Source organism: Adiantum capillus-veneris, chromosome 5, assembly GCF_014529385.1.
Source record: "Adiantum capillus-veneris isolate H3 chromosome 5, ASM1452938v2, whole genome shotgun sequence".
In the NCBI taxonomy this organism is placed as follows: domain Eukaryota; kingdom Viridiplantae; phylum Streptophyta; class Polypodiopsida; order Polypodiales; family Pteridaceae; genus Adiantum; species Adiantum capillus-veneris.
In genome coordinates, this window is record NC_140935.1 from 80,904,419 (window position 1) to 80,927,035 (window position 22,617).

Genomic DNA, 22,617 nt, shown 5'->3' on the forward strand with positions numbered 1-22,617 from the left:
TGCATCCCATCTCCCAAACCACTTCTTTATGTCTTGCATCCATCCCGTGCTCAAGATCTTGCTTTTATGCGTTTTTTGAACTTTTTTTCTTGCTTCCCATGCAATTGTAGGAAGTCGATGTGAGGGGTTTTGACGCATCCTTATCATGTACTCCACAACCCTTTCCATGCCCATAACCTCAATTGGAAGAGATCTCGACTCAAGAAGTAGGAGCATATATGGTGTTTGTGTCTTAACTCGGAGAAAGTTTGTAAGAAAATGCTCTTGGACATTCTCAAACTCTTTCCAAGTAGACTTTGAGATGCTCCCGCCCCACACTTCAACTCCATAAAGAAGAACCGGTGTCACCAATGCATCAAAAAGATACTTCTTGAGAACCCAACACTTGATGTTTTCCGCATTACACATGTTCTCAAATGCATAATATGCTCTCTTTCCCGCTTCCAAACGACGCATAGCACATTCATGCCACTTGTGATTGGATGGAACCTCAAGGCCAAGGTACTTAAAGCTCTTAACAACTTCAAGTGTCTTGTTGTTGTACACAATGCATGGCTTCTCCTTATGGTTGGTTTTCACAAGCATAACCTTTGTTTTGGATTCATTTACAATCAGCCCACAATGCAAGCAAAAGTTCTCAAGGACAACCATAAGCTTTTGTGTATTTTCTAAAGTGTGTGCTAGAAGCACTACATCATCCACATACAACAAAAGCATGATTACCGCATTGCAAATAGTGACCTCTTCAATGCATTCTTCTTGCATAAAGTCAAGTACCATTTGTTCCAATTGATCGATGCATAGACCAAAGAGAGTTGGTGACAATGGACATCCTTGTTTAACCCCAATAGTGCTTACAAAAATTTCTGAAATTTCTTTTCCCATGCACAATTGACAAATCACCTTCTCATAGATTCGAGAAACCGCAAGCATAAACTCACTTGGCACTTGGAGTTCTTCCATCCTTCTCCACAAATTGTTACGTGGAATCATATCAAAGGCTTTCTTAAAGTCCACAAAACAACAATACAATCGCTTGCCTTTCAACCGACTTTCCTCCATGAGAACACGAAGAGTGACAAGATGATCAATGGTGCTATGGCATCGACGAAAACCCGCTTGTCCCTTTGCACGCTTGTCATTCTCTTCAGCCCAATCACTCAATTTCATCTCCATTATGCACCCAAACAACTTTTCCATAAGAGACCCAATCATTATAGTCCGGTAGTTGCTTACATTCTTTACATCCCCTCCTTTATGCAAAGGCTTAACCCAATTAGTACTCCAATCATAAGGCATACCATGTTGAAGTGCAAGGTTGAACATATCACACATCCACTCATGGGTAAAATCTCCCGTCCATTTGATCATCTCCGGCTTGATACCTTGAAGATCTCCCGCTTTGCGAGTGGCCAACTTTTCAAGCCCACCGCATACATCCTCAATAGTAAAAAAAGATGGCATACATGGGAGTGAACCATAAAATGGCATTTTTTCAGTATTTGCTTGCTCATATAATTGCCTACAATGTGTGTACATATCCACTAGACTCAAGTTACCAAAATTCTCAACCCGCTTGCCTCTCAAGTTTCTCCAAAATCTTCCACATGCATGTGCCTTTTCTTGGACTTGAAATTCTTGTTGCTTTACTTCCCATCTTCTTCTCTTCTTTTGAATCAATGCCTTGTATGTATGCAAATGACTTTGATAGTTGTCTTTGTCCATAGTTGCATCAAGCTTTATCAAGGACTTTCGAGCATCTTGACATTCTTTATCAAACCACCTTTTGCGTGATCTATCTTTGTTGATACCATGGAGATGCTTTATGGCAAAGCATTCTTCCGCACAAGAACAAATAGCTTTCTTGAAAGCTTCCCATTTAGTTTCCAATGGTGCATCACATTGAAGCTTTGTCATCCATAATTTTTGCTCAACCATTTCAATGTACATTGGTGCCCATTTGAAATCCATACACAGTGATAACTTCTCTTTCCTTTGGATGAGATTATCATGCTTAGTTGCTTCTCCACATGAAAGGTCAATACATAAGGTGCGATGGTTAGATTTCGGGGTCCATTGACCAAACATAAAACTCTTTATGCGATACATGATGGCTTCAGAGAGTAGCATATAGTCAATCACACTATCCCCATTATGTCTCCTACATGTAAATCCATTGGTTCCACTCCACAAAGATACACCATTGGCAATGAGCATACCCGTGCTATTACACATGTGTAAAAGTAACTTTCCATAGTGATCCGGCTCTTTCTCATCCATTGAAGTACGATCATACAAGTGAACTTTCTCCAACTCCCTTGAAATGTATGGCATATCAAATTGTTGAGTATCATGTTGCAATGTTTTTGTGCGAGCATTCATATCCCCAAATACAATAACATCACCTTCACCTTTGAAATAAGCAATGTCCTCTTCCAAATCAGAAAATGGTTGATCTCTATCCATGCAAGCATAAAAGGGAGAATCATGATGAGGAATGTAGCAACCGGCTCCAAAAATGGGTGCTCTTTTTGGTGTCATAATTTTCAGCCATACATAATGTTTGTACTTGTCATCTTTCACAATTGATACAAAATCTTCCAATCCTTTCTTAACCATACATGCTAACCCTCCTTGTCCTCTTCGTTGCTTGAGATTCTTTAACCACATCAATGAATGTACATTGTAATCCTCCAAGCCGTTAATCCTTTGTGTATCATGCTCCCAAGTTTCAACAAGAAGTACAACATCGGCTTTGCTTGTTAGTTCATCAATGCCAACCCCCGCATTCCATGGGTATCCATTACAATTCCAAAAGCATATTTTCAATTGTAACTCGGTCTCATAGGTCACGCATCCCTATTTGCTTGAGAGACTTGCCTCCTCCTTGGGCACATTTTCTTCATGAGAGATCTCCTTGTTTTTATTATTCTTTTCCTCATATGCCTTGCGACGCATATTTTGTTGCTTAATAGTGCGATCTTCACATACAAAACATTTTGTATCCCTCAAATAGATCCAACTATTATCAAGGATAATCTTTCGCTTGGTCTCATCCGGCATAGTGCATACAATTGGCCGTTCTCCCGAGTGAGGAGCTCCTTGCTCCCCACTCTATGTGCTCCATAGACCATAACTCCGGACATGCCAAAGTGGGTTTTGAAGAAATCTTCAATAACAATGGCAAGAGAAGGAGGTGTCTCTAACTTCTCTTCGGGAATTCCACGAATAACAATGTTCTTGGAACGTCGCTCCCGTTCCTTCAACTCCTCCACATCCACATTCTAAACATTCTTTGTTTGAACCATAGCTTGCATGAGTGAGGAATTAGAAACCACATTGCTACCACATACATCAGCCCAAGACTTGTTTGTGCATACATTTTTCATGTCGCATACATCCCGGCTCATAGTGTCAAATTTCTCCTCTTTCAATACATGGTCATGCTCTACTTTGCTCATCCGCTCCTTCAAAGCATTCAAGTCCACAAGAGAGCGTTTACATTCCTTGACTTCCTCTTCAAGTTGCATCAAACGTGTTGTTTGCATCTCAAGTGTCCTCTTGAGATTCTCATTCTCAACCACAAGTACCCTTAGTGTGCCATTCTCCATTGCAAGTGCTCGTAAGTCTTCGCCTTGTTTGTTTACGATCTCTTGCAATGATACCAAGTACGCCATGATCATGGTTTTCGATGTCGTTGGTTGGGTGGTTGTGTTGCTATCTCCACACTTAGGAGATTTTGGATCATTTTCCACAATGGTTGTGGACCTTGTTGAAGAAGAAGAACCCTTGCGAGTGTCAGAAGACATTGTATGTAAAATAGGAGATGAGAATCAATTTTGTTGAACCTGTTCACTTCGAAAATACTTCTACAGAAATGCCTTCCATAACTCTGAAAATTTCTCTCTTTACATCAATGCGTAGAGGACTTCGTGCTCTTCGATTGAGGCTATAGATCACCCAAATCGGAGTTCGGATGAAGAAGTTATGATCAAAAGAGTGGACTGCTGTCTACTAGGTCAAAAAACGGCTGCATTTTTTTAGAGAGAGAGAGAGAGAGAGAGAGAGAGAGAGACCAAAATAGTTTTGGAAGGAGCAATGAGGAAAATATTTCATTATGTCATTTGTCAATCCTAAGAGAGAGAGAGAGAGAGAGAGAGAGAGAGAGAGAGAGAGAGAGAGAGAGAGAGAGAGAGAGAGAGAGAGAAGTGTATTGTATGTAAAATGTAATGTGGGAGGAGGCCTACAACTCTTGGGTATGAGAGAGAGAGAGAGAGAGAGAGAGAGAGAGAGAGAGAGAGAGAGAGAGAGACCATGTGGATTCAAGATACTTTTTAAAGGGAATCACTTAGGGATAGATCTTTGTGGAGAAATTTATCCAATTTATTGAGCTAGAGAGAGAGGAAGTGAGCTTAATTTTGGAAAAATATTTGCATAAAAAAGTTCCTTTTTTTCTTTTTTTTTTTGTCTGGTATGAGAGAGAGAGAGAGAGAGAGAGAGAGAGAGAGAGAGAGAGAGAGGTGTGGACCAAGCATGAGAGGGGGCAATATTCTCCCACACACACACACACACACACACATTCTCTCATTGTGTGGAGTGCAAAGTGCAAGAGCTTCATCTCCTTCTCCAAGCTTGTTGAGAAGTGGAGAGCCTACACGAACACTCTTGGCTATGGAATGCAAATCCAACCAAGAGCCATGCTTCAATGCTTAAGCTTGCCATCTTCTTCATCTTCATTACTATGCTATTATGCCCTGCTAAGCAAGAAGAGTGATGATAAGTGAGGAACTATTTCTTTCTCTTATGAATGATTCTTCTTCCTCTTCCCTATCCTCATTCCCCGCTAGCTCTCTCCACCTTTGAAGGTGTTTGAGGCCTTGGGACCGAGGCTTGGGATAGTTAATGTTTTTTGCAAAGTTTATGTTAAGCTCGTGATGCATGAAGCTTTCCATCTTCATAGCATCGCCAAGGTCACAAGGAACACAAAGATTGTATTGTAACAAAGTCTCTCTTGATGGGAGAATCTATAATACAAACGCCTTTTGCAGGGGGGACCGGCTCCAAGTAATCCCGGTTCTCAACTATTGTCATGTTCTCTAATACTCTGTCTCTTGCAAAAGTATTGTTCACGCCAAGTTAATTAAGTACTATGTCTATGTTGCTACCATCAATTAAGTTCACCCTCTATCTTCTCAAAGTGATCTCACAAAAATGCTCACCTTAATTCTCTTCATTCCACTATTCTCAAAGTTCATAGGCCATTCCCATCACATAATGTTTTACCCCCTTTTAAGGACAACAAAGCCATCAAAATATCCATTAGATCCAAGCTATAGAAGATACATTTTTGCTCTCTTTTATGCTAATGTTATATGTTAATCATGGCATAGATTCTCTTGATTACGTAGCTCATGCTCTCTTATATTTCATATATCTTATTGTAATCCATGTTCCATGAGATGAATAAAGAGACAAACACAAATACTTAACTATATTGAGTGAGGGAGATGGTACCGTGTGTATGATGTCTTATGTTTTGATTCTTATTTATGTTGTTGTCTTTATATGTAGTGATTATTCAATCACTTGTTTTGTTGATTTTTTAAGTTATTTAGTGAATTGAAGTTATGTTAAAAGTGTTGGGAAGATACTAAGAAGCCAACAATGATGTCAAAGCTTTAAAAATTCTCAAGACAGTGTAAAGACACAGAGAAGAGTGATTTTTGTGGGCAAATCAAATAAACTTTGGCATGAAGCCTCCCAGGAAGGTCTCTTGGAAGGCTCTCTCTTTGCTAAAGATGCAAGAATAACAAGCTTCCTTAATTGAATAGTTTCAATCACAACTACAAGCAACCTACACCATACAAGAAATTGAAGAAAAGCAACAAAGGCAATTCATGCATCGCTTAAACTCTCAAGGGAAAATCACAAAGTGCTGAAAATCAGTCGTAAAATCGATTAAAGTGACTACAATCATCAACAAACAAGAAGACACTCTCTCAACAGTTTCTATCTACTGTTTTGGATTGTTTAAAGGCTTTGCATATTCATTAGAGGTCTCCTTGGAATTTTTCTAGGTTATACAACATACAAAGATATCATCTTATTCGATTTCTTATGTTATTTTTCCTTTTTATAGTTTAAATCATACATATATTTTGGATTACATCTATATTTTTGCTTTTCTTTTGCTCGAGTTAACCAACTATGACCACCCAAAATTTTCTTGTTATGGATCAAAAGATTGATGTTCTTTTTGAAGATCTTGAAAAGTAACACACTAAACATAATATCCTTTAGCAAAATCTTGAGAAGATACAAAAGCAAAGTTTCCAGAAGTAGAGAAGATACAAAAGTAGAGCTGCCACATGCGCAATCATGAGGTTGACAACCAAGACAAGTGGCCTATCAAAGTCATTAAACATACTTTGGACGCTCAAGCCAAGACACAACAAAACAAGATCGCTAAAAAGGCATGTACTTTTATAAAGTATAAGGAAAGAAAGGATGCACATATGCTTCTCTCTTGGTTATTATCCTTGGATGACTACTTTCAAGGCAAAAAGTTTAGCGTACGATAAACCAAATGACGGACCCAATGTGACTCGTAAACAACACAAGCGACCACTAACTTGGAAGAAATTTCAAGAATGGTAATGAAGTACTTTCTCCCTTCTCAATACAAAAAGAAATATAGGCATGCATGAAATACTCTTCAATCTAGGATATGAAAAATTATCACACAGATATATTTTGGAAAATTCTATTTCCTCTTTAAAATGTAAAAGAAATTCTCACTCTACTTTCAAACATAAATATATTTCCAGCTTGGAGTATACTTTGCATGTTGAGGTCAAAAAATTTCGACCATATACATTGGAGAGAGCTATTTCTTGAGCTCATGATGGTAAAGATCCAACTTTGAAAGGGAAACCAATTAGAAAGAGTTATCCTTATCTTCCAGAACAATGCACAAACCTTACTACTCTTCAACCAAGGACCAATGGCACCAATGGAAAAAGGTGAATGTGACATTACAATCGATATCAACCACAATCAAGCAATTTCAATCAAAATGGTTTTGAGCAAAGGAAGGTAAATAGCAATGGTTCAAGTAATGTTTCTAAATATATCTATTCCTTTCTTGAATTCACAAAACAAGGCTCCATATAGTCATAACAACAACAATAATGGAAGCAAGAATAATGAAAAACTTGATATGAATATTGTTGTTTGATACGCTTGTCACAAGATGTAGCATACAATTAATGAATGTTCTAAAAGCAAGTCACCACCTTCCTCATGTTTTATTGAGGGAGTTGAGGATGATAATTACCATCAAGTGCACAACATGGAGATGGATATCAGGATTGCCAATATATTTTATGATAACAATCAGGTACCTCACGGTAACTCAAACTACCAAGATCACAAAGGTACTCCTACTTCTTAGCTACATAGTCTCTTATGTATGCAAGTTAAGATCGATAATGATGCTTTTAAGTTACTATATGATGATGGAAGCACACATGATTTTATTTCTACACGTGTTGCACAAAAGTTGAAATTAAATATGACTTCCACAAATTATAAAGTAAAAGCACCTTTCTAAGGAACCAAATTATATATGGCAAAAAATTTGCAATATCAACTAGGAGACTTCATTGAGTCATGAGATCCTAGTCGCAATTAAATTCTATATATATGATAAAAAAGTTGCAGTATCAATTCGGAGACTTCATTGAATCATGAGATCTTAGTCACATCATTGCAAAACACAGATTTTGTGTTGGGTATACCTTAGAGACATCATTTTAACCCAAAGATTGATTATGATAAGCATTCGCTCATTGTCATCATAATAAAAATCTTTTACATTATAAGCTAGCCAAAAGCTAGAACTAGGACCTCTTCTTAGTCACACTCAAGCTAAAAGGTTAGCTAAAAAAAAAAAGATATTTTTTTGGTTTTACTAAATAAAATTGAACACACGAAGACCAATTGTATTCTTCTCAAGAGAACCTTTCGATGAAATATAAAGGAATTTTTGTTGAAGATTATCTTTTCAAAAAGGTTAGCTCCAAATGATAACAAACAATTTTTGGTTCCAATCAATGAAATTCAAAAATACAAAGACCAATTGTTTTCTTCTCAAGAGAACTTTTTGATGAAAAATAAAGAATTTTTGTTGAAGATCTACCTCCATGATTACCTTCTTTTAGAGTAAAAGATCATGCAATAGAGTTGATTCCAGGTAGTGCATGACCTTATCAAGCACCATACTACCAAAATCCAATTGAATAAAGAAAATTTTAACAAATTAAATAATTATTAAATTGTGGTTTAATTAAGCCAAGTAATTTACCTTTTGGTGCTCACGTTCTTTTAGTAAAAAAAATGGTACTTATCGTTTGTTAATTGACTATAGAGCACTTTAAAAAATCACAATAAAGAATTGTATTTCTATTCCTCGTGCTGATGACTTGCTTGATAAGTTGAGAGGTGCATCCATTTTTAGTAAGATCGATCTCAAATCTAGATATCATCAAGTATGTATGATGGAAAGTGAGCTGCAAACTAGAGGGTACCGAGGATGAGTTAGTAGTAAAAAAATTCATGAGAGTAGTGGCTCATAGACGTGCTCACAATCAAGATGTTTAGGTGAATGACTATGGACATATTCTTATAATATTGCAACTTTAAACTTTACTTGAACACTGCAGTATTACAAGAAAATAGCACAATAGATGCATTCAATATGAACAACTAATTAAAAATTATAAAAACAATAAGTAAGCATAAAGATTAATCGGTGGCAAAATATTAAACAAACGTGTTTGAACATTATATGTCAATACACAACATAATTAAACTTACTAACACTTATAGAAGTTAAGGACACTGACTTCATTAGTTTTACTATCAAAAGGGTTGTAAACGGCAATTGTTGATTCCATAGTCAATTCTCCTAGTTCTCCACAGTCAATTTGAAGCTTTTTAATTGTGAGAGCAGTTTGGTCCATTTCTTATGTCATGAATATTAATTTTTAACCTTCTAAAAGTATTTTCCAAACTTAAATTGGCCACTTAAGTCCATGGAAAATAAAAAAAGAACAAATGAAATTGATAAATGCTAATGGAACAACTGGTCAAGTCTTGGGACCAAAAACAAAAGTCCATAAAAGAGATAGAGTATTTGCTAACTAGTTATCTTAGTATAAAACAGGTCAAGGAAGGATAAATGTATCCCAGTTAGCCTTTGAAGGGAGCAAAGCGAACCCCGAACCCCTGACGGCCTCTAAAACACCGGGGACCGAATGGCACGCCTCGAGCCTGTCATAGTAAAGCAAACAGGGGGCACCACGTAGCTTGAGCGGCTAGGACGCAAACAACACACCACCATAACAAAGTTTTCATCCAAGAGAGATGGATGCTTGGGAGTAATGATGAAGAGAAGGGGGAATGAGATAGAGAGAGAGAGAGAGAGAGAGAGAGAGAGAGAGAGAGAGAGAGAGAGAGAGAGAGAGAGAGCGGCTTAGTACTTAGGCACCACAGAAGGATGGCGAATCCGCACACTCTTCACACATACACAAGCTCACTCCAAACACAAGACTAGGTGGCGATTCCGCACACCTCACATGGGCAAAACATTGCAAGAAACATACTCAAGCTTTATTTAGAGAATAAGGCGATGAAATGGGGAGCATAGGGTAGGGTAGGGGAAAGAGAAGGGAGAGAGTGGTAGAGCACATGGCGGATAGGTGGGAGCTGATGGCGAAGACTCGCCCGAGGGTTATGGCCATCATCCTTCATTTAGCTGCTCTTCATCTTCCATAGCCCAAGGGTGTAGAGGTCATGCTCAAGACGAGCATGGTGATGGTGATGGTGTGGGTGTGTGTGTGTGTGTGCACTAAGCACACACAATGCATAGTGTACTCTTTGGTGATGTTGTGTGTTTTTTAGTGTGATGGTGACCCCTCTTTATATAGGTGTGGAGGGGGAAGAAATTCTAGAATTTAGAAATGAAGAAATCATTATCTTCATAGGCCATGTGACTGTGGGCCCCACTTGTCTGGCTGTGTGTATATGTGCCAGAACAGCAGTCTCATGAGAGAGAGACTAAGAGAGAGAGATGGGTTGATGAAAAAAAGTGAGAGGTGACATGGAGAATAAAGTAATTACAAGAGGGGAGAGAGGGGAGTGTGTTCAGAGGTGAATCTGTGTGCAGATGTGTGTGAACACAAGAAAAATCAGGTAACCACCGGGTGGGGATGGGTCTGTGGGCACCTTTTTCAGTGAAACTGAGTGTGTGTGAGTGTGGGGGAGGTTATTTAGCTACAAGACAAGAGACTAGGCGCCTTTTAGAGAGAGAGGGGGATATTTGGGTCATGGGATATGATAGGAGAGAGAAAAGGGGGGTGGGGTATACTGTTTTGGAAGATAGGATAAGCTGCATGTGAGTTAGGGTGCATTATTGGTGAGTTAGAATGTATTATTGGTGAGGGGTGGGGTAGCTTGAGGGGAGAGAGAAAGGAGAAAGGACAAGGGGAAGAGAGAGGGGGTTGACCTTTTGAGTGGAGGAGAGGAAAAGGGACACACGGCGGGGCAACAGTGAAGAAAAAAGGAGGCAAGGTGGGGATGGGCTGCCCCGCAGGCATGAGGTGGCCTATTTTACCTTTCTCATATATTTACATAATCATACTTTATTTTTTCTTATTTTTTCCAATGCCTTTTATCTCTCCCTCCCTAAGAGGAGGTTTTCATGGGGTGGGGACGAGAGAAGAGGGGTATGGGAGCTTGGCTTGTGAAAAGACCCCATCATTAGCCCTCCCCTTTTGGCTAGAGGTATTCATGTCTCTAGCTCATCTGTTTGATCATTATCGTCGGAGGTGGCGGCTGATGGTGTGTCCTCATCTGGAATGTCAATAGGTGGAGCCTGGTCAAATCGAAGAAAATAAGGTTTAAATCGCCAACCATTTACCCTGGTTTTATGAAGTTTTCCATCAGCCTCCATAAGCTGATAGCTTCCATTGGCATACTTTTTCCTGATGATGAAAGGGCCTTCCCATCGCAATAGGAGTTTCTTATCCTTGCGCGTGTCGAAGTGATTGTCATAGCGGAGCACCAACATTCCTTTCTTCAATTCTTTTTGCTGGAGATGCTGGTTAAAGCTAAGCCGTCTATGCTCTGCTTGTGCCGCATAATAATTTATTGCTTCTTCTCTGTCCAGCTGCAGTCTTTCCAAGTTGATGATGTGATCTCTCAAATGCATGTTGGGCTGTTGAAGTTGTCTTGCCATTACTCTGAGACTTTGTAGTTGCACTTCAATGGGCAAGATTGCTTCCTTACCAAATACTAGATGATACGGTGTGAATCCCAAGGATGTACGAAATGAAGTTCTGTAGGCCCATAAAGCTGGTAGTAGATACTTATCCCAGTCTCCGGGATGATTGTTTACCTGCTTGGTAATAATTTTAGAAACCATTCCATTTACCTTTTCAACTAGGCCATTACATTGAGGGTAATATGGTGAAGAGTGCCTCCTTGTAATGCCCAGTTTCTGCATTAATTCTCCTACCAAGTCTGCTCTGAAACCTGGCCCTCTATCAGAGATGATCTCTAAAGGTGTGCCAAACCTACAACATATGTGCTCGTAGATAAATTTAGCTACCTCTACTGCTGTGATTCTAGTGGTGGCTGTAGCCTCTGCCCATCTAGTCATGTAGTCGACCCCCATGATAATGTAGAATTTTCCTGAGTTGGCCCTAGGTAATGGCCCAATGGCATCGATACCCCATTTTTCAAATGGGCCATATGAGAGAATAGGTGTCTGTGGTTTAGGCATAAGTGACCTAGTGCCGGCCTTTTGACACAACTTACACGTTTTGCACCAGTGGTGTACATCACGGTTGAAGCTAGGCCATATGAAGCCTGCCTGTAAGAGTTTTCTACTTGTTATGTCTATGGCAAAGTGACCACCACAAACCCCGTCGTGACAGCTAGCAATTACTCCCGTGATTTCCTGACTGAGAGGGACCTTCCTGAGTATTTGGTCCTTACCCTTACAGTACAAACCGTCATTGATGAGTCGATACCTTGTGGCCTTTCGCGTCAGCCATTTCTTCTGTCCCTTTGTTAAATCTAATGGGCATTCCCCTGTTTCCAAAAAATGCATGATGTCAGGCAAGGCGTCACTGCCTTGAAATAGAGGGAGCTTTAGCTTTATTGCTCCAACCATCACTTCCTGTAGTCTTTGACTTGCTAGGGTATCTGCTTCTTGGTTTTGAGCCCTTGGGATATGGTGTATTTGAACTTCTTCAAACTTACCCAACAAGGTTTTTACACCACTTAAGTGAGTCCTTAAACTAGGATTCTTGCATGTCCATGCTCCATTTACTTGCCTTACCAGAAGTAGAGCATCCCCAAATACATTAAGGCGTTGTACACCTTGCGAGACGCACCATTGTAGACCCTTGGTTAGTGCTGCATACTAAGTTTCATTGTTAGAATGTGAATCTAACAATTGGCCCAACGAAAATACCTTTGTCCCTTTGTCATCAAAGACCACTATGCCTGCAGCTGCTTTGTCGGACGCTCGCTTGTAGGCTCCATCAAAGTAGAGAGAGTATGCTCCTTCTACCATCGGTGGTACTAGAGGTAATCGAAATTCTCCTTCCTTAGATTGCTTCTCCTTCCCTTCAAAGACTTGGTAGGTCATGAGTCCCCCCAAACTTGCCCTTGTCGTGCTTTCTACCTGTACCGTGTAGTCAAACTCTTGCAGACGAACTAGCCATTTAGTAATTCTAGCAGACACATCCATGTGTTGTACAACATAGGGAAATATTTCATCCGTGGTTAGATCACAAATTTCTTAGGCAGCAAATATGACCTAAATTTTGTAGTTGCAAATCTAAGAGCTAGGACTAAGTGTTCCACATGGGTGAAACCTTTCTCTCGTGCTGTCATCATTCGACTTGAGAAGTAGATTGGCCTCATGAAAGATGTCGTCGTATCCTTTTGGAGTAGCATAGCCCCCAATGAGTCATCACCAACACTTGAGGTGACATAGAATTTTTCATCCCACTTAGGTGGTGAGATAGTTGGCAGAGTGGCTAAGACATCCTTTATCTTGTTGTAGTGATGTTCGCTTTCCTCGTCCCAAGTGAAAGTTGATCTTTGAGTGAGTTGTTGCAGTGGTAGAACAAGTTGTGATAGTAGATGTATGAATCTACTTAAGTACCTCACCTTCTGTAGAAAAGAGACCAGTTGACGTGCGGTCGTTGGTGAAGGTAAGGCTATGAGTGCGGACACCTTACTTGGGTCAGCGTTGATACCTTTTGCTGAAATTTCATGGCCTAGTAGAATGACTTTACTCTCCCCAATGTGGCATTTATCCACATTTAATTGCCCCCCAGGCTCTGCAACCTGGCCAAACCTTCAGTTACCTTTTCTAAATGTGAAATATGGGAGCTATATATACAAAAATCATCAATGAACACTCTTATGGATGTTCCAAAGAACAGTTGAAAAACATATGTGACATATCTTTGGAATGTGGCAGGTGCATTTGTGAGACCAAATGGCATAACCCTGTATGCAAAACAACCCCATGGCGTGATAAAAGTGGTTTTTAGTTGATCTTCCAAGGCTATGCGTATTTGAAAGTATCCAGAATAACCATCACAGACGGTATAGCATTCAAAACCCGCTACTTCATTCAGAATTTCATCCAAGAAAGGGAGAGGAAAGTGGTCTCTCTTTGTAGCTGTATTTAGTGGTTTGTAGTCAACACAGACCCTCCACTTACCATTATTTTTAGGCGTCACCACTACGGGTGACACCCATTCTGAGTTTTCTACAGGATAGATAAATCCCGCCTCCAACAGTTTCCTTACCTCGGCCAAGAGTGCCTTTTCTTGTATGACCCCAAGTCGTCGTAGCTTTTGCACAACTGGTTTTACCCCTTCCTTCAGCTTAATATGATGTTCCACCACTGTAATGCCTGTGATTCTTTCATAGTTGTCAATGAACAGGTTAGGAAATCCCATCAACATTTGCAAAAAACTATCTTTCTCCTCAAGTGTTAATACCGTAGACAACATACCCTTCAACCTACTTTCTCCTAGGCCAGGTGATTTGCTCTCCTCTTCATTGGGTTGCCCTTTTGGTGATGGATCACCAGTTGTGCTTACCCTTTGTGGATCCTTCATAATGATACCCATCACATCAATTGAACTGTCACTTTCGTCGGTGGATGTGGTCTCCTCCTCAGAACTGGAAGATTCGCTAGTGGTTTCATCTGCCGATGTTTCCAGATTCATTTGCTTCTGCTTGCCAATCCTCATGTTGTAGTAGATTGTCTCCCCTTTCTTACCGGTCATGCGTAGAAGGCCAGTACCCCAGTCCTGTTTTGCCTTCATGGCCATCAACCATGGCCTTCCCAAGATTAGTGGATAGCCCTCCCCCTTAGTAGGCATTACAAAAACATCTACCTCTACCTCAGTGTTGAAAGCTTTTATTTTCACGGCACTTACCACATCCACACACTTTACTTTTGCGTTGTTTGCCATCTTTGCCTTGTATGGAGAAGGCCTGTCAACCTTGAGCCCTAATTGAAGCATCATAGCTTTGCTCATTACACAGATTTGTGCACCTCCATCAATGTAGGTGTTTCCAACCGTCTTTCCTTTTATGTTTACGTCGACAATTGGAAGGATGTCATCCATGTTGCATCCCGAAATTGCTCCGGCTACCTTTGTTTTGGAGCATCTTGTACTTACCATTTTAGACCATTGTCGCCTTACTTTAGGTACAAGATGTAGCAGTTGTGGCCATGTAATCTTCGGTCCTTGCTCTGCCACATCCAATGTTAGATCATAGGGCTTAGAACTTTCCCCTAGCTGGAAGTCGGTGATGCCCAATTTTTGTCGTGGCCTGGATGGCCTCTTGCTAGTTTCTCCTCTCATGCTTCTCTCATCATCTGATTGTGTAGCTTTCTCCCTCCTAGCTCTTTTCACAGTCATGGCCTCAAGTGGTTCTAAAAAGGTTACCTTCTCCTTACCCTTGTCCCACTCCTTTGCTCTGGGTGGATCCACTACTACGGCTTTTCCTTTCTCTTCTAGCCTTATGATGTTTACAGGGCGATCAGGTGGTGGGGCTGGTGGAAGAGGTGGAATGGATGCTTGTAGTGGTGTCTGGGGTGGACGTAGAATTTGTGTTGGTGGGGGTGGTGCTCGGGGTGGGGGTGTTCTTTCTCTAGGGGGTGACAATTGGTTCCTCCTACCTCCTCTATTATAGTTTTGTCGTGGTTTGGGACAGTAGTACATACCGTGACCGTCTTCTCCGCAGTTGTAGCAATGATACTCCCTGTTTTGTTGTCGTGCTCTTCTAGGGTCGTGATCTCTTTCTTGACTCCTCCCTTGCTGTATTAAGTGGACATACAAATTCTGTAGTTGGTCAGTAATATGGGCCAACATATCTTGTTGGTCATCTCTTACCCCAAGAGCCGGTGGTGGTGGTGGAATGGTGGTTGTCGTAGTTGCTGGTCGACACGATGTTCCTGCTTCTGTTGACTCGGTTTCTTTGGCTTTCATTCGCAGCTTCTTGTCCTTAAGGCGAGCAATCTCAACGGCTAACTCGTACGTAGCCGGGAATCTACCTTTCACCTTCTCCTTGAGAAGCGGCCATAAGCCATGCGTGAACCTATCTTTTTTTAGGAAATCGGGTGCAGCTTCCCCCCTTGCCAGTGACTCAACCCACCGTTCCCACAAATCCACAAATTTGGACTCATAGGTGGCATATTCTAGAAGACCCTCCTGGTTCAAGTCTCTCAACTTGTCCCACAAATTTTATGAAGTGGTACCTCCCCCAAAGCGCCTCTTAAAAGCGGTTTTTAAGGGTTCCCAATCATCCTTGGTTGCTTGTGGAAGTGCATTGTACCATGATCTAGCTTCTAGCTTCATGAGATGCTTAAAGATTCTAACCCGGGATTCATCCGTATCTTTGTTTCTCACTACACATGCTACTTCCAAGTCATCTAGGAAGTCTGTTACCAAATCCTCCCCCTTCTTTCCTTTAAATTTTGGAAATGCTACACTTGCCATGATTACTGAGAGAGATCTAGAAAGACACACTGCTTAAGTTACGTTTTTTTTCTTCTTTACAAGGAGGCATGTATACCCTCTTATACTAGGACATAGATTAAAACTTCAAACGGTACATTGCCTTATACCAAAGGTAAGACAAATGGTTGATCTGATGCCAGAACCTCAAAAAACCGCTCCCCAACCAGCATGGTGTCAATGACGTGATGGTAGTGAGCCTTCAAGTCCAGTATTACCTTGATTGAGTGTACACGTGTTGGTATGTGTGATCTGTCTTGAGGTAGGTTGTACTGATTCATGTGAAGCTTAGAGGTGCTTAGTCACTGTCCAAGCTGGTGGGAGAGGGTGGTGTTCTTTCCTGAAACAAACTCAGTAGATCCCTAGTTTCTCTGGAGAGAGAGAGAGAGAGTGGCTTAGTACTTAGGCACCACGGAAGGATGGCGAATCCGCACACCCTTCACACATACACAAGCTCACTCCAAACACAAGACTAGGTGGCGATTCCGCACACCTCACATGGGCAAAACATTGCAAGAAACATACTCAAGCTTTATTTAGAGAATAAGGCGATGAAATGGGGAGCATAGGGTAGGGTAGGGGAAAGAGAAGGGAGAGAGTGGTAGAGCACATGGCGGATAGGTGGGAGCTGATGGCGAAGACTCGCCCGAGGGTTATGGCCATCATCCTTCATTTAGCCGCCCTTCATCTTCCATAGCCCAAGGGTGTAGAGGTCATGCTCAAGACGAGCATGGTGATTGCGGTGATGGTCTAAATTTAGTAGACCTAAAGCTAGCAAATTTAGTAGACCTAAAGCTAGCAAATTTCGGCAGTAGCTTGGCGACAGGAGGTGAAAAATTTAAACCGCAAAGGGTGTGGGCTGTGTTTTTTAAACCAAAGTTTATACTAATTTAGAAAGCCCTGAATTAGCAAGTAGGTTGTAGCCCCGGGTCAACTTCATAAACCTCCAAGGTTTGTGCAAAGGTCTTGCACCCGATCTACTCAATAAAATGATAAGTTTATGGTTTTTATTAAATGAAAGGAAAAAGCTAAAGACTAAGGTTAGATCAAGTTGAGTGATGGCCCTATTTGAGGAGATGAGTATGCCAACTTACAAAGACCTAAAACTATCTCGGAGGTTATACGCCATACTATGGTTGCTTCAAGGATTCATTTCCAACAAGGGACCAAGAAGGGCTCCAAGCTAACTAAAGCCAAGGAACCAGCTAAGCCAAAGGGAATGAACAAGCCAAAGGGAATGAACAATGCGATGTAGAATTCTCCCAAGGTTAATAACAACAACAAAGGAAAGGCAAAGGAAAAAGACTACAAAGGTAAAAATGAACTTTATCATGAAGAGATTGAACATTTAAAGAAAATGAGTGTTTCAAGTGTGGAGAGCAAGGCCATATTTCTCGTGCATGTCCAAAGAAAAGTGATTGTAATGATCCTCCTAGATCCACCATGGTGGAGGCTCTGAAAGAGGAAGGCCATTGCAAAGGAGCACCACTCTCTTATGCTTGGGAAAAAGTAAGGGAGCATGATGCTTTCATATTGTTTAAACCTGGCTCTACCAACAACTTCATTTCTATTGAGCTAGCTATCAAGCTAGGAATTCACGACTTTGAGATGGTAGATGTGGTACATGCAGATGGAGCTTTCAAAGGAAAAGAGGCCTGAGTCACTCCGTTGATTGGGAAGCCAAGGCTCCATGTGCAAAGCTATGTTGATAAAGAATATTTCTTTATCTCTCCACTCAAACATGAAGGTTTTATCCTAGGGGCACCGTGGTTTAATCGCATGGTTGCCACTATGAAGGTTCCTAAGAGAAAAGTCCTCTTTTCCTATCGAGGCAAGGATGTTGTACTTGATGTAAATAATGTGGTCAACACTATTTATACCCTTTGTACAGAATCAAACTTTAGACAAAGTAATGAAAGTATTTCTTTCTTGTTGCATGGTCTTTGCCAATGATTCTAAGAAAGATGCATGTGTTCCTAATGAAGTTAAAAATGAGACTAAAGAGGAGTTAGAATTCTCTAGTTTCCTAAATGAGTTTCAAGATGTGTTATATGGATGACATTCCCAAGGGAACAAGATGATCATTCCATAGAAACTCCACCTGATAGTTCATCTCCTAATAAGCCTCCTTATCGAGATAAGTGAACAAGCTTGTGGAAAAAGGGATGGTCATGCCTAGTTCATCTCCATTTTGTTCACCCGTTCTACTAGTACAAAAGATAGATGGTACTTATAGAATGTGTGGACTGTCAAGCGCTTAATCAGATAATCAAACAATAGATTTCATGCTCCCAGGATAAAAGATCTATTCAATAAGCTTCAAGGATCTTTCTACTTTAACAGAATAGATCTTAAAAGTGGTCATCACCAGATAAGGATAGTGCCTGAAGAAATTCAAAGACGGTCTAAACAACAAATAGCCCATATAAATTCTTGGTACTCCCTTTTGGGCTTACCAATGCACCAGATACATTCAATCAAATGATAAAGAGGCTCTTTAGATCACATCGAAGCTTTACAATGGCATTCTTTGACGACATTATCATAAGCCGCATCTTTAGGTAATATTTCAAGTTTTGAGAGACAATAAGCTTTACATTAATTTAAAAAAACCGAGTTTTTCTTAAAGGAGATTTAGTATGTAGGTCATATTATCTCCCAACAAGCACGATCTGAACGGACCGTGAAAATTTGGAGGTAATAAAAGAATCGCCTATACCAACAAATTTACATTGAGGACCTTTATAGGAATGTGTGTGTTAACCCTTACAAACACGCTATCACCTTTGACGAACATCTTATTACTTATTTGAGTCATGGACTGGGATTGTCGGTCCAATAGATGTGTAGGTGATCGCCGATGAGAGGATCACCACTTATCTTATTTTTACAGTATTTTTGCACAACGATCGGCCACTGTGGGCGCCCATGTGTGAATGGGTCAAACTCTTATATAAGGTCTATTTTGACCTAAAATCCTCATTCTTTGAGGTGCAAGCTAAGAAGTGCTATTGCTCTACCTCGGTTTCCTCCTCTTTTGTGTGCTCACGTGTGTATGTGTGTGTGTGTATGCTTGAGAGAGAGAGAGAGAGAGAGAGAGAGAGAGAGAGAGAGAGAGAGAGAGAGAGAGAGAGAGAGCATTGTGGTGGCATTGACAGCGGTGAGGTGATTGAGCGCGGCGGCAACGCGGGCTCCTTCTTCTTCGAGGCACAGGATCCTTCATGATAGAAGCATTTAGCTGTGAGTGACACACCATTGTCCCTTTGAGCTTGCTAGGACTATTTAGTTGTGTGCTTGCAGCTATTCATGGCTTGCACACGGTGTTTTGGCAAGTTACCAGCCTCCGACACGTGCGACAAAGCGCACATTTTTGGCACCACTACCGGGGACTGCCTGGCACACTAAGCTTGAGGAGCACTCAATGCTACCTCGAGAAGCCTTTCTATTTTCAGGGTTTGTTTGAGTTGTGTAGATCTGTTAGTGGCTGTAATGTGCAGGTTTTTGTTAGAATCTGTTAAATATTACAATGTGTAGGTTTTTGTTAGATCTGCTAAGTTATAAATGTGTAGGTGTTAGCAGGTCTGTTAGTTAGTGTTTAGTTCTGTAATGTGCATTAAACAGTGAGCAGTATAGTAGACAGTGAGAAGTTTGGTTGTGTATAGTTTACTGTGATAGGTAGTGTGTGAGCAGAGGTAATTAGTGTTAGCAAAGATAATTAGTCTTAATTAGCTCTGTTAGTTGTAGACAGGTTAGATAGAGCTGCCAGGGGTAGCTGTGTGAGCGTGTGAGCTTGACGCCCACATGCAACATTATCCTCAGTCTTATGATCATTCCCCGAGCCCGAGGTCGAGCCCAGACCTAGGCCTCAGTCCTCAGTCTTATGATATAGTATAGACACTACTATATATATATATATATAAAGACTATGACCTCAAGTGAAGGGAGGGCATATGGGACAAGTTCCTCAAGTCCTCCACCATTTCCTTCACACTCACCCTTTGGACTTATTAATTCTAGCCTTCTTTTCGACTAGGAAAAGACTGTTTTTAGTATTTCGAGGGCTTTACATAACCAAATCGAGGGCTGTAAAACACGGCACATCTCTCTAGCCAAGATGCTCATTTGAGATATCACATGCCATATTCTGTGGCTTGGTTAGAAAAAAGGACCATAAAAACAAAAAAATTGAGGATAAATTTGGGTTGCAAACACCTAAAAAACTAGGTGAGCAGCCTTCACGGGCACTCACCAACACTTCTAGAGTGTTGAGGTTACATGCACCTACGCTCTGGTTGTGTGCTAGAGGACGATCACATAGAGAGTGTCTCCGTTTACATGGGCACTCATTATTCCTCCACATTAGGCTCTAGGCCTCAACGGGAATCCAAGGTAGTACCACTCAGGACCCACATATTGCATCTAGTGACTCTTCCTCTGACTAGACGTCATGGAAGGTTACCCGATGTCTAATCCCAATAGCTCAAGCCAAGACATGCATGCCATGGGCCCACGTTCCGGGCCGAGCGTGCTTAGTGGCTTGAAGGAGAATTTTAGTAAAGCCATTCACTCCGAACATGGAGCTAACGATGTAAATGAAGGGGGTGGGGAAGTAAATTCACCATTCATGACCAACATAGAGACCCCATGCTCTTGGAGAGTATGCCTGTGAATACTCCCTTCATTGCACACCCCCTGACTCTTTAGAGCTATTCCCCTCTGAGGTTGTATTACCTAATGGTAGAAGCCTTTCCAAAGTGTAATAGGTTGAGTGATATATCCTTGCAGCAGGGAAAAGGAAATCAAGAGCTTACGCAAGGCAGAGCAATGGAGGGAGCTAAAGTAAAAGGCCCATATGTCAACATCCATGCTAGTTGAGCAATTGAGTGCTCCTGAATTAGCAGCCACTAAGGGTCAACCCATAAAGAGCCACATTGCATCTAGTTCAAAGGACACCCCTATCACCTCAATCCTAGATCGAGTGTTTCTAAATGAAAATTGGGAGTATGAACTACAAACAGAGACTTTAACAGACCCATACACGGGTCACACCTATCACATGGGTTGGTTAGATGTTCTACAATCCATATCAGGTGCTACTAGCGTAGAGGAGCAACAACAAAGAATTTGTAAGGTCATCCATAGGGTTCCTGAGCTGGAGAGAGAGAACAAAGGGATCCACATGCCTTCAATGGGTCTCATGAGATTCTTGGATATAGGGAAGGCTAAGAAACCAAATTTATCACAAATGGAGACTCCCTTAGTAAGCCCGATGGATCCTCCATATGTTGTTTCGCCAGGGGTCTCAGTACAATTTGAGCCCACAAGTGATAGCTTTACCTTTCCAAGTTTAGCTCATATTTCTCTTGATGACACCACGGCTACCCCAGTGATGGGCATGACAATGAACACGCCATGGATCTCATTTGTTAGTAAAGCACCACTACATGGTGGCTCAATGCCTGCAAACAGTACCTACAAGTGTGTATCAAACATAACCACCTATAGGTCCTCATGTTCATATAGCTCCTACCCCTTTCATTGTTTCAACAATTTATGCTCCACAACCACAACATCCAAGCTCTTATTTCAATGGGACCATACCAGCTAGCATTAGCATGTCACATCCGACGTCTATTATACCAAGGGCCACACATATGAACTTTAGGCCACCACATGGCACAACACCGTACCAAACTTGGAACCCAAGGGCTGCATGTATGCCAAACCCAATGCCAACCCCCATTCCACATGCAGTCCCAAGAGCACTTGTCCCCTCTATCTTGCTTACTTAGGTGACTTGGAAACCTTTGCTCAAGCTATTGGTCAATCGCACAAACAAAATTGAAAAAGATACAAGCTCAAGCTGAGGCTAAGGAGCGACAACAATGTATTAGATGCCAACAAGAGGCCAACCTTGGAGTCACATATACATTTCAAGTTGAAATAGAGGATGATGGGTTGGACTCTGACACACCTCTACGATACCCAATTGAGTTAAATAGCGCCTATGAGAAAGTGCTGTACAACACCTTATTGGACACAAATGCTAAATATAATTTTCTATCATATGGAGTGTGGTGTTAGTTAAGAAAGCCATCTCTAGCTGAGAGTACTATCCAAGTCAAGGGTATCAACAAGAAAAAACCTACGATTTTTGGAACCTGGCACACTTCTGTCAGTCATGACAATGAGGTTGTAGCCCAAGAGTTTTTGATCATGCTTGCCAAAACTGTGGAAGGCAATATAAACCTAGGACGCACGTGGATGATAGCGACCAAATGCACTATTGAACCAGTTATGGAAATGGGGCTGTAGCTCAATACTTTTTGGTCATACCTGTTGGAACTATGGAAGGCAATATAAACCTAGGACGCAGGTGGATGATAGCAACCAAATGCATTGTTGATTGGGGGACTGGGAGTGTCACAACACAGAAACCAACTCTTAGCCCTACCGCTCAAGCCATAGTCCCTGAGATATTACCTCCTGAGGAAAT